The following is a 12,443-nucleotide window of genomic DNA, read 5'->3' on the forward strand; positions in this document are numbered from 1 at the left end:
AGCAAAGCAAAATTGGCCTCATCACTGACAGCTCAGCTCAGCTACATTAATAAGAACAAGGCTCTTTACATCTTCTGCAATATGTTCTTGAACTAAATAAAGGTCATTGACAATGACGCAGCTCCACATGGGTCAGATTCTGGCAGACGAATCTTAATTCTGTGTAACTATCAAGTCAAAAGTGCAGGGGGCAGCCCTGAAGACTGCAGTGTGTCCGGTCCAAATGCAGGAATTACAGCAAAGAGACATAAGCAGAGAGTCTTTCTATATTTCCTACAGCAATAATCACAGTGCCACTACCTGGTAGTTGTTTAATAAATAGTCATTCTTTCATTGTGAACAAAATGTGATACTAGATAAAGAGCAATGTTAACATCACTTGATGACATTTAAATTGTTTCTGTAACCACATATGGATGGCTGCACATTATTCTTGTTACTTATATTCAGTATCATTTTGAAAGTTGTGAGCATAAGTGTGGTGACATCTGGAAAGGCTGCTCTGAGAAAGGGTCTGATAAAACCATGGTATGTGTTTTATAGAAATGTAGCTTCATCTCTCCAGTTTTACTAAGCTCTCAAATTATGTTTGAGGCTTTAACCCCTCTGCATAAGGTATAAACACAGTGAACTAGGTGGGTCTTCCTGGTTCTTAAACCAGATTCGGAGAGGTGAAAGAGCTGGCACCAATGGCTTATGCCTATAATCCTAGCTACTTGGGAGGTTGAGATCAGGAAGATCATGGTTTGAGACCAGTTGGTGCAAAAATTTAGCAAGATCCCCATCTCCAAAATCACCAGAAAAAAATGGACTGGACTGGAGATGTGGCTCAAGTGGTACAGTGCCTGCTTTGCAAGCATCAAATCCCAAATTCAATCCCCAATCCCACCAAAAAAAAGAAGGGTGAAAGAATACATAGGAACTATTTATAAAGTTCCAATTTTGCATCAAGGATTTTACCAAGTGTGTTGTACATAATCTTTTATTCACACATCACAGAAGCCTTTATGAGGTTATGTGAGGCTTCGAGAATTTATCTGATCCCAACTGTAACTCCAAAGCCAATACTTTGGCCACAGTGTCCTGCCATTATTATCTTCATCTCAGCCTTTCAATTATCATCTGTCTGTGCAAGTTAATGTAATAATCATTATGACCTGTGCTATTATTATAAATAATATCCTATTTATACAATGTCCAAGTTTAACTGAAATTCAAGTCAACAGTTTCATTATGCACTGGAGTATCTGGAGCTCACAAACTTAGTAACAGGCATAGCCTCTGTATTTCTACAGACAGGGCAAGAGAGGACAAGTAGCAATATTGCAGCTGAGCCCAGGGCCTCATACATGCTAGGACAGCACTCTACCACTTTAGCCATACCCCAATCCACTTGTTTCTATTCGTTTTTGAAGTAGGTTCTACCTGACTTTGCCGGAGTTGGCTTCAAAGTAATGAGCCTCCCTCCTCTACATTCTCAGTAGGTGGAATTATAGGTTTGAGTCCCCATGCCTGACATTTTTTTAAATTTTTTAAATTTCTGTGGCACTTTCTGGATCCCCATGCCAATTAAATCATGTCATTACCAATTTTCTATTTTTCATTAATTTAAAGCTATGCCTCTGATAGACTAGCCAATTGCTTACGTATGTGCACATACACACACACACACACACACACACACACACACATACACACTACACAAAGTAGCTAGCAATGTACCAAAGAAATTACCAAGGAGGTATATAGTCAACACATTCGCAAAAAACAACCAAACTAAAAAATGCAATATTATCACAGATCATGAAAAAAGACCACTTCTGTTTAATCAGAATTTGAAATCATATCAGAAGAATCCTTTTATAGTGTCTTGAACCATATGTGAAATCATCATTACCATAACACCTTATATTTCCACAGCAATACATTTTCACAATCATTTTATTCCATGAAATTTTATCATAATCCTGTGACAAGACTGTGAGTTATGAATGTTTATTTCCAAATTGTGTTGGAGAGAGTCAAGGTTCCAAGGCTTTGAGGAACTTATTAAACAGCCCTGTCAGCGCTTAATGTGCATCTTCTGACATTCAATCCAGAGTTTTCTCTCTCCTGATTTAACCCAGCCTCCACCATTCCCCCATCTCAGCTGTGACTGCTCATTGGTCCCAAACGCAATGCAGATAATTAAGTGAGTTGATTTAGTTTATTGCAAAGCCCCTGTCTTAGCCACACATCAATTAATCTTATTTTTTCTTTTGTAATTTATTGGGGGATTCTAAGAAATTCTAGAAAAGAATTACAAGTCCACACAAGGTATGTGTCATCAGAGAGTATATCTCCATCCCAAGATATTCTCAACCTATTCATCTGAGCCCCAAGTCCAGCATCAGCCTAAATCAGCAAGGAGCTAACAAATAACTCTAGGTTATTGTGGTGACTCAGCAATCAAGACTTCAAGTTCAGTCCACCTGGTCCTTACCCATCTCCAGGACCTGAGTGCCAAAAGCCCCTTTCTGTTTTTGACTTACTACACTATGTTCCTGGCTTCCCTTAAAGGTTCTCGGTAGCTGACTTTCCAGCTGTCAGCCCAGTTTGTTTCAGAGGGAAAAAGCTATTCATGTGTTAAGTGCCCTGGGTCTTAAAAACATAGAAACACACTGGAGAATGTTGGGCCTGGTTGGCTGACTTGAGCAGGGATACAGAGAAAGGCCTGCCAACTGACTGGAATTAAATACGGAAGGAATTGGAATGTCCCTTATTCAACCCAATAAATTCAAAGCAGCCCTTCACAATTCATTTTAAAAAAAAATAAGCCTGCATATATTTCTTCTGGGGAACTTCAGTCTCTTCCTTAGAAGAGACTCTATTGAAATTGAAGTTCCTTTTCCCATCCCTTCCTCCACCTTTTTTTCTGAATTCATTAGGCAAGAAAGAACCCTGGCTAAACCTCCAAAAACACTCTATCACAATAAAAGCTCAAAAAGACACAAGAAATTCACCCACAGATCTGGAGCTCATTCTGATCAAAAGCTGTTTATCATCATGCTAACCTGAGCTGAAAATAAACATGAAAGTTACAGCTGCACAAACACCATCAGGAACCCTTGAGATACAAAGGACATGCTTTGAATGTCGCATGAGCTGGAGTCAGAAAATTCTGAATTGGCTTGTACCCCACATCTATTATTAGCCTAAAATAAGTGATAATGAAAGTGTTCCTATTGCTAGAAGATTCACTCATTACAATTATTAAATCTCAAACACACAAAAGCCAAGATGTTATCCTTTTATTTTTGAGATGGTGTTGAGAACAATCTATGCAATTAATTTTTAGCAACACCACAAGTCTAAATATATTCACTCTGGGTAAGAATATGAATGGGGGGAGAAACACTCAAAATTAGATAGCTTCAATGAAAAGAGGTACTAATTTGCCAACTTTCAGAACAGCAATTTCTCTTTATTCAGAACTGTTCTAACACAAAATAGATGACCTAAAATACTGTCCTCTGTATCTGGGACAAGTTTCAAAATCTGCAGGTAAATGAAGAGTTGATCAACCTAAGGAATGATAATCATCATCCTTCCAATAGTCTGGTATGGCCCATGGGTACTTTGAGCATCAGAGTCTTTTTCTTCTTAGAGCAGTAAACTTTGTGTTTCTTATTTATATATTTATCCTCATGTTCAGGTTTCATAATTCTCAGACTGCTTTCTTCACAAAGAAAATGAAATTTTATTTGTAGTTTCTCCTACATTCCAGTCACTTAAAAAGGAAGAAATAAAATTTAAAAACTCCTCTCTTGATAACAAAAATGTATCTGGAATCTATGGATAACAGAAGAAAAAGTCCTGATGAGAAAGACATATCAGAGGTTATACTTCAGAGAGGGTTTCCCATGGTACCTCTTCAGGAAGATTCCTGTATGGAATGTGAGTTACAGGGTAGGTTGGGGGTGGGGACAGTCTCCTAACAGTTGCAGTTCAACTTTTCCCATACTATTATACAAAAACGATTGGATTGGCAGAAGGATAACCCAGGATAATACCAAAGTATAATCTCATCTTTAAGTTTTTACTTTCTTTTGGTAATTCCCTTTTAGGGAAAAAAAGGAAATATCAGTGTTTTGACTATAATGTCTGGCATTACTTAACTTAGACGCTTTCATAAATCTTTGACTGAGTAAATCATCTCTGAATGAATCTCTTATGTTACAACTCACACCTTCTCTCTAACTAAATGTAGACATCTCTATTTGGAGAGAATTGCCTAGGTATGCTCTTCTACACAGTTAACATACCTGTCATCCCTATCATGAATATGCTCACAGTGAAGGCTTGAGTTAGCCAACAGTCTCTGAAATATTGTCATTTCTTTTAAGATAAACCATCCTTATGCCTTGACTAAGGAAGGCTAAGGTGCTATTGCTTCCACTTTGGGTTTGGACATTTTAAACATCTATTTACAAGTCATTCTCACTTCTTGAACAATGCTAACTGATGCCAATGCAGAGATATAAACACTCAGGTACACTAGCACAGACACTGTCACAATGGAGTAGTATTTTGCTTTTAATTAAATAACCTTGGGATCAAAACAGGTAAAATATTGTCTGCATTTCACTTTCAAGGAAAAGAGAAAAAATTAAAGGCACAGCTAACAATCAGGAAACACTAAAGAGACTTAGTTGGGAAGGGGTTTGACTAAAGTCACCTGAATTTCTGATGACACTTGCTTTTACAGCCAAGAATAGACAATTAAGAGCAATTTGCAACTATACTCTTTTCTCTAGGGACCCTGGAGGGTAAGATGATGTTCCAAAATGATAGACACTAGTCTTAATCAGGGGACACTGCATTCAGAAAGGTTAAAGAGATGCAATAGCAAGGAAATCAGTTCAAACAAGTGAGGTTCAAAACACTAAGCAATTTCCACTTTGTTCTCATTTGCTCTAATTAAGAGCTGTTGAAGTAGCTTTTCTGTAATCCACATATTTGCTACTCTCCAGAGCAGGCATAACTATTCGAAGAAAAAGAAAAAAAGCCATGGGTTGAGGCAAGTTTACTATTATTAAGTTATCATAAAACTATGGATTACACACCCCCCCCCAAGTCTTTGAGGAGACTCACTTTTGCCTCTATCTCAAAGCCTCTGTCAGTAGCTCTTCTGTTTTTATTTTTTTCCAATTTAGATTTATTTCAAGGAGGGAGAAGACTGAAATTATTTTTTTCCAGATTTTATGTATTCAGAATTCACTGTGAAAAAATCAGATCGAGAGAGGTATAAAAATGGTAAGAGGGATGGGGAGGGGGATGGTTATACAAATGGAAATAATCTCCTTGGCAAGAGAATAACCCTCAAATGCCACACATTCACTGAGTTCTGAGCATTACAAAATCTAGATATGTGCTTATAAACTGCATATGGATTTCTGAAAACAAACCACCAGAAAACACAAACATCGTAAGAAAGCAAGGACTAAGAGCTAAGTAGTCTCGTGACTTACCTTCTTGATGGACCTCAAAGTTCACCAAGGGAAATTTAAAATCCTCTAGATTGTTATGCGCCACTCTATTTTCTTTTCCTCTTCCTCTCCTTTTTTTTTAAGTCACATAGGAGAAAAACAATCAGTTTTCAAAGGTTCCATTTATCTGATCTTCCAGCACCAGCAAAACGTGTCCAAGAGACTCCGCCAAAAAGTAAGCCAAAAACTCATCAAAGGCAAAAGAAGAAGGGGGAGTGGAAAAGGCAGTGGGTGGTGAAAGGTGGAGGGGGCTACAGACTGCGAGTCCAAGTGCCCAGAGGTTATTTTCACGCTGTTGAAATCTCCTACTGTAGGATCTACCTGCTCTGGTTGTCACACAAACACAGACACAGGATGGACACTCACACATTCCTTTCAGGAGAAAGCAGGCACCCACACTCTCAAACACATACAAACACACACGCACTCACACAAGCCAGTGTAATGAAAACTGTCAGTCGTAACCTCCAAGAGCTGCTGTACGCTGCAGATGGTATGGCTTGCTGTTACCTTCCCAGGTCTGTGGAGGATCAAAAGAACATCCAAAATCAGGGGAGCCCCCTGGGGACTAGATTCCGAATCCCTCTCCCCCAAACAGTTTCATCAAGTCAGGAGCGGGTCAATCAGCAGAGGTGTCTGCTTGCAGGGTGCCCCGGATTATGGCAAGGTTATTAATCTTGATGCGCTGCATCCCCCACCCCCAACATTCGGCAGCCTGCATTGAGATGATTGCCAGAGCTGTGTCTGTCCCTGTTCTACTGCATTTTGCTCAGCCTTCTGATGCTGCAAGTGAGACACAGTGGAGGCAAGAATACTAATAAGGTGGTTAGCTACAGTTTTTCCAAGGCAGTCGGCATGCAGTACAGTAAATGTGTACTTCCCGGTGCTCTGTGTGTGTGCCTGCGTGTCTGCAGAGAGGACAGCGAATCCATCTCCAGCCAGATGGGGAGATGGCTTGTGTTCTGCTTGGAAGGACTATATCGTGGGAATCATCACTGTCCTGCACCGGCGTTCTTTCTGACAGTATTTTGACTAGGATAAAGAAGGGGGTTTAATGATTTAGAAGCCTAGAGCTGGCATTTGAAAGAGGAGAAAGAAAAAAATGTCTGGGGAGACAAATTAGCTTTATAAATAGGCTCCAAGGAGACCAAGGCAAATTTTTAACATGCTTCTGCCCTGGCTGTTAAATGGAAATACAAAGCAATTTCAAAACCCAGCTCCAACCTATAAATCTTAGAGCTGGCAACAAGTATCTGAATTTGACTGATGGGACAGTGGATAAATGGATTCCTGGTAATACGAAAAGTTTGCTAGTGCATTTTGCTTTGTAGCTACAGACCCAATGTGTGCAGAGATCTAGGTATAGTTCATTCATTTTTTAAAATATATATTTAGATTCTGCCCTGCACAGCTTTGCTTTTAAGTATGGTTTTAATTATATAGCTATCAAATTATAGGGAATAGTTAAGTGGCATGGTGCCACTAGGTGGGAGAAGACTGGTTGACAGCCATCAATAGTAAATATTAAACACACATTCTTACATGGAGTGACCCAGGAGTTTTCAGAAAAAGGAAAAGTATTGTATCTCTTTTAGTACCAAACCATGATTGAAAATATATGTATAGTAATACTATAAGAATAATTCCTTAGCCTCTGGAGTGCTACTTTTCCTCTTCCAAGATTGGATATCATGGTGCAATTTGTCTTCTTTAGTCAAGGGTATGCACGGAGTTCCTTAAATTGAATGAAATGGTCATTATCTGAAAAAGACTTGGCCAATTGGAGAAGGCAGATAAAGGTGATTATGGAGCATTGCAATACTAGGTATTGCCAGCAGGTGTCACAAAATAGGATACAAGCACAAAAAAAACTGCAAGCATTTCATCTAATTTAGCAAACACAAATTTTAATAAAATTGAACACATTAATGTAAAAAACAACATGCCTTTTACACTTTCTCTAAATGTCTCTCAAATCATCATTTTACATAACTTTGGTAGATTATTATTAATATTAAACAAAATATTATACCATTTACTAAGGTTAGGGAAGAGGAGAGAATTCACTTTGTCTCCTTTTTATCTTTTTTTTTTTCCTTGAATGCAGGACATTAATACCTAAATAAGATTACTTGAGGAAGGGAATAAATTAATATTTATTATACACTTAACATGTTTCCTGACATATAACAAGAGATCTGTGTTACACATGTCTTACAAATAAAATAGATGTTGTTCTTACTATGGCTCTGCCTTGATGGACCATCAGGTAAAGTCAATCAATCAATCCTTTTGGAATTGAGAGATTTGTTTTTAAATTTAATTTTTTACAAACATTTCTTTCAATGTTATTTTTGTAAGTCTGTAAGTGTGTAAAATTTGATCACTCTTTAGATGTTTGCTTATACATTCACACTTGTATTTACCTCTGTGCTCTAAGACTCATGGAGAAAGAAAGTTCATTTTCTTGATTGCCTTGAGATTTGGAACCAAATAGAAGATGTGTTTAGAAAGAAAATTTAATGCAATTGTGCTTCTTCCCTATCAAGATTTACTTGGAAGCCAGTAGTGTCACCGAGAACCAAAATGCTGATGCTTAATAAGTCACTATATACTGGATATCTATGTCCCCCTAAATTCACATGTTGAAACCCTAATCCCTAGTGGGATGATATTTGGAGATCAGTGATAGGACTCTGTGCACACTGCCCCAGAAATATAGTATGTTGACATTCAAGAAAACTACAGAAGAAGGCAAGTCTTTCTCAATTTTTTCCTCTCTTCTCCCCTGAGACAGGCCACAAAACCTAGTCAACCTTCACCTGAAGCAGGTTGTAAAGACTTCATTCCAGAGGTGCCCTCCCAGTATAATAAGGAGAAAAACATTCCTGTCCTTGAAGACAGAAGAACCACGAAGAATCCTAATGAATAGGACTTGCTTAGTTTCTCAGTTTATTACCATTAGATCAGATCCCTCTGCCTCCTCTGTCTATTCTTCACAAATTGAAGCATAAAATATACAGACTTTCCTATTTGTTTGATCTTCATTTCTTAAGGCTCCCATGTTACATGAAAGTATTAAATAAATGTGTATGTATTTCTCTTGTTTCCCCATTAGCTAAGAACTTCATGAGGAGTGAGGAAAAGATATTATTCTTTTCTTCCCTACAGGGGTCTTTGGGAAGTTATTAGGTCATGTGAATAAAGCTCTCATAAGTAGGATTAGTACACTTATGATAATAAATATAGGGAGGTTTCTGTTCTCTTCTCTCTCTCTCTTTCTTTCTCTCTCTCTCATGTGAGAATACAAGAAAAGGTCCATACACAAACCAGAATGAGGACCTGTAGCAGGGTTCAAACTGGCAAGTGACTCCTTGATTTTGAATTTCCTGTTTTCCAAAACTGTGAGAGCTACATTTTGTTCTTTAAATCATTCTTTCTATAGTATTTTTGCATAGTAGCCCCAGGTGTGGGACATAAGGTGGGAAAAATACCCCAGGAAATAGATACAGTTCCTAAATTTGTGATTCTACAATAGGCAGATTATCATTGCAATTCAGATTTTTTTAATATGTGGGTTTTGAATTTTTTGGCTACTTCTCATTAAATAATTACTATCTATCCAATGAATCATTTGCCAAGGAAAAGAAGCACTCAAAATGTGGCCAATGAATATTAGTTACATATGAATTCCTTATGGTTCTCTTGAAGACAAGTATAAGATGTGAGTTGTATGAGTCATGAGTGTGCCCATTGTTCTTCAACCAGCAGCCTACAAATCTAAGATAATTTGCAATTAAAGTTGAGCAAAAGTTTCTTTGAAATCTGGTTACTGTGTTAGATTACATATATCTTCTCTGTGCCCTAGTCATAAACTGAAACATAGTATCTCATGATAAACAAAGAACAGAGGGAGAAAAGGAAACCATGAGTCTTCCTTTTCCCTCTATGTGGAAAAGACTCTCTTCTAGAAGTGAACTTTTAAAAAGTATGCAGGCAATTGGGACTTTTGGACAGCAGGTTTGAATTAAAAGTGATGATATGCACCTAGATTCCCATTACTAGAAAATTCTAATTTGCTCTGGGAAAATGAGTCTAGCTAGTATGAACAGCAAATAAATGTACAATGTGTTAATATCGATATCTTTTATTTCAGGGAGTAACTATTGAATACAAAAGGGTCCCACCACATGAGTAGATTCGTCTTAGAATTCTTATGTGAAATTTTCAATTTCAGAGTTTCTTTTAAACACAATTTACTGATAGCATATCACCATGCTTCCATTTGCTCCCTATATAATAGGATAAGAAATAAGCCTAAGAACAGGAATGTGGTTGAATATTTGTTCCCTCCTTGCTTGACTTATTGTAAAGTTAGTTTGCCTGTAATCCAAGTGTTCTAAGCTAGTTTATTAACCTAAATGATAATATTCTATTTTACATCTTTTGAAAAAACTTTTTATCAATTACAGCTTGGATCTCATATTTAAAGTGTTTTAACTAGTTACTGAGAGTTGGATATGTTTCTCAAATTATTTAGTCCTGTGATTTATAACAGAATTTGTAAGCTTGGATAAGTGTAGCCTAAATTTTCAGCTATTTGAATTAATTTCTCCATGAGCTCACCCAGGTAATAAATTCCTCTCATTAATCTAAAGAATATTTATTTAATCCATCATCACTTAACATGTATTGCTTAATATTAAAGTCACAATGTGGCTCTTTAAAGATCTCTTTTTATGTCTTTTTTTCCCTAGAAAGAGCCTTACATGACTCCGTACAATCCTCAGGTGCTAGACAATTTTTGTTTTAGTTACTAAAGAAGTATGCTATATAGAACTAAGTTTGAGGGCTTAAGGGCATCAGCCTCTAAGTAACTAACAATAGCCTTGTGTGGATTGTCTGCTACTTGTGTTACAGTTTAATTACTATTTTATTAGTTATTTACGAATTCACAATAATTCCTTATTATTCTCCTAAGAGCTATAGGACCTATAGTGATCTTCCCCTTTCTTATTCCTGATGTTGAAAGTGTATACATTGTCTTTTTATCAGTCTAGTTAGAGATTTATCAATTGTATTGATCTCAGAGAGTCAGCTTTTGGTTGACTCTTCTCTATTTGTTTTTATACTTCACCGATTTCATTGTATTCATTTTTTTAGACAAGGTGTTTTTATGTAGCTAAGGCTGGCCTGGAATTTGCTGTGTAACCTAGGCTGTCCTCCAACTCGAAATCCTTCTTCCTCAGCTTCCCAAGGGCTGAGATCACAGGTGTGCTTAAGCATGCTGGACTTCATCTTTGTAACTTTTTACTCTCTTTACTAAGTTTTTTTTTTTTCCCTATGATTTCACTGCCTCAAAATGAAAGCTTTATTCATTTTTTGAGGCCATTCTTTTCTAATGTAAACACTTCCTTCAATAAATTTTTCTGTTAAAACTGCTTTGTCTGTAGTTCACAAATTACAGTATGTTAAATTTTGATTTTCATTCAATTAAAAATAGTTTTAGAGGTTTAAGGGTCTGGCTCAAGTGGCAGAAAATCTGCCTAGCAAGTGTGATGCTCTTAAATTCAAACCTCGGTACTGAAAAAAAAGTAAATTTTTTTAATTTTGATTTCCTTTTTAATCCAAATTGTGTGTGTGTGTGTGTGTGTGTGTGTGTGTGTGTGTGTGTGTGTGTGGTTTCTGCAGATTGAGCCCAGAGCCTTGTACTTGCTAGGCAAATGTTCTATCACTGAGCTAGCTTTATCTCCAGCCTTAATCCATACTTTATATGTGCTATTTTGTTTTCAAATATCTGGGTATCTTATAAATAGATTTCTGATATAAATTTCTCATGCAAATCCCATTGTGAACAGAGAACATTCTTTGTAAGATTTGATTGTTATTAAATTTATTTGGATTTGTTTTGTGGCTGAAAATATGGCCTAATTTGGTATATCTGCCCTTAAAATAATGTGTATTCTGCTGTTGTCAGGTTGAGTATTCTATAAATGTCAATTAGGACAATTCAGTTGATAATATGCTTTAGTTTGTCTATACTATTACAGATTTTCTGTCTACTCATTCTGTTATCAAAATCGCTCAATATAATTATGGATTTATTTATCAGCTTTAATTATTTTACTTAGTAAATGTGGAAGCTATGTTAGGAGGGATACAAATGATGAAGATTTACTAAATCTCCATATAAACTCACACCTTATTATTATGAAATGACCCTCTTTGTCCCTGCTAAAAATATTTTTTATAACATTTACTTTATCTGGTTTTAATATTGCTATTTCAAAATGCTTTGGGTTTACATCAATCTTGCTACATCCTTTTGTATTCAATATATTTGTGTCTTTATTTAAAATACCTTTCCTTAGTCAATACATTGTTAATTCCTGTTTTGTTTTTTCTTTTTAAACATAATCTGACAAAGCCTCCCTTAAGGATGGCTGGAGCATTTAAATTTGTTGTGATGATAAGGTTTGCTTATCTGCTGTCTTGCCACCTGTACTTAAGTTTTTCATCTATTCATTATTTCCATTTACTTATTTTTCTATCTTCTTCAGAGTTTATTGCTTTGTAAAAGATGGGGATCTCAAGTGATGTCTTTCTCTCAACTTCCCAATGGCTGGAATGAAAGGTATGTGTCACCCTGCTCAGGATTGAGTGTTTTTAATCAATACATTTTATCCCACTTGAGTAATTTGCTGTAATTCTTTTCTTTATTTCTGTTTGAGGGGGAAGGTTGCTTTGGGGATTATGACATACACTGTTATATTATTATAGTCTAGAAATACTCCCTCTCTTCATGTAGAGTAGAAATGTACAACAGCATACATTTATTTCTCCTTTTCCGAACTTCATACTATTCTTTTCATAATTTTACATTCACGGTTGTTCTAAATCAACAGTACCCCCATA

At 36.5% G+C, this 12,443-nt stretch overlaps 1 protein-coding gene across 5 annotated transcripts in view; it reads right to left on the reverse strand.

Moving 5' to 3' along the window:
• The window catches only part of Lrrc4c (leucine rich repeat containing 4C), a 1,195,224-nt gene extending 1,188,797 nt beyond the window's left edge, over window positions 1-6,427 (reverse strand). For 4 of the 5 annotated variants that reach the window (XM_074044635.1, XM_074044634.1, XM_074044630.1 and 1 more), the window contains exon 1: window positions 5,511-6,389. The gene's annotated coding sequence lies outside the window, so the exon portion shown is untranslated. Of the gene's footprint in view, window positions 1-5,510 lie in introns of all 5 variants that reach the window. The other variant, XR_012436659.1, reaches the window with a different exon arrangement.
• Between the last annotated feature and the right edge of the window lie 6,016 nt (window positions 6,428-12,443).

This window comes from Castor canadensis, chromosome 1 (assembly GCF_047511655.1).
Source record: "Castor canadensis chromosome 1, mCasCan1.hap1v2, whole genome shotgun sequence".
Classification (NCBI taxonomy): Eukaryota; Metazoa; Chordata; class Mammalia; order Rodentia; family Castoridae; genus Castor; species Castor canadensis.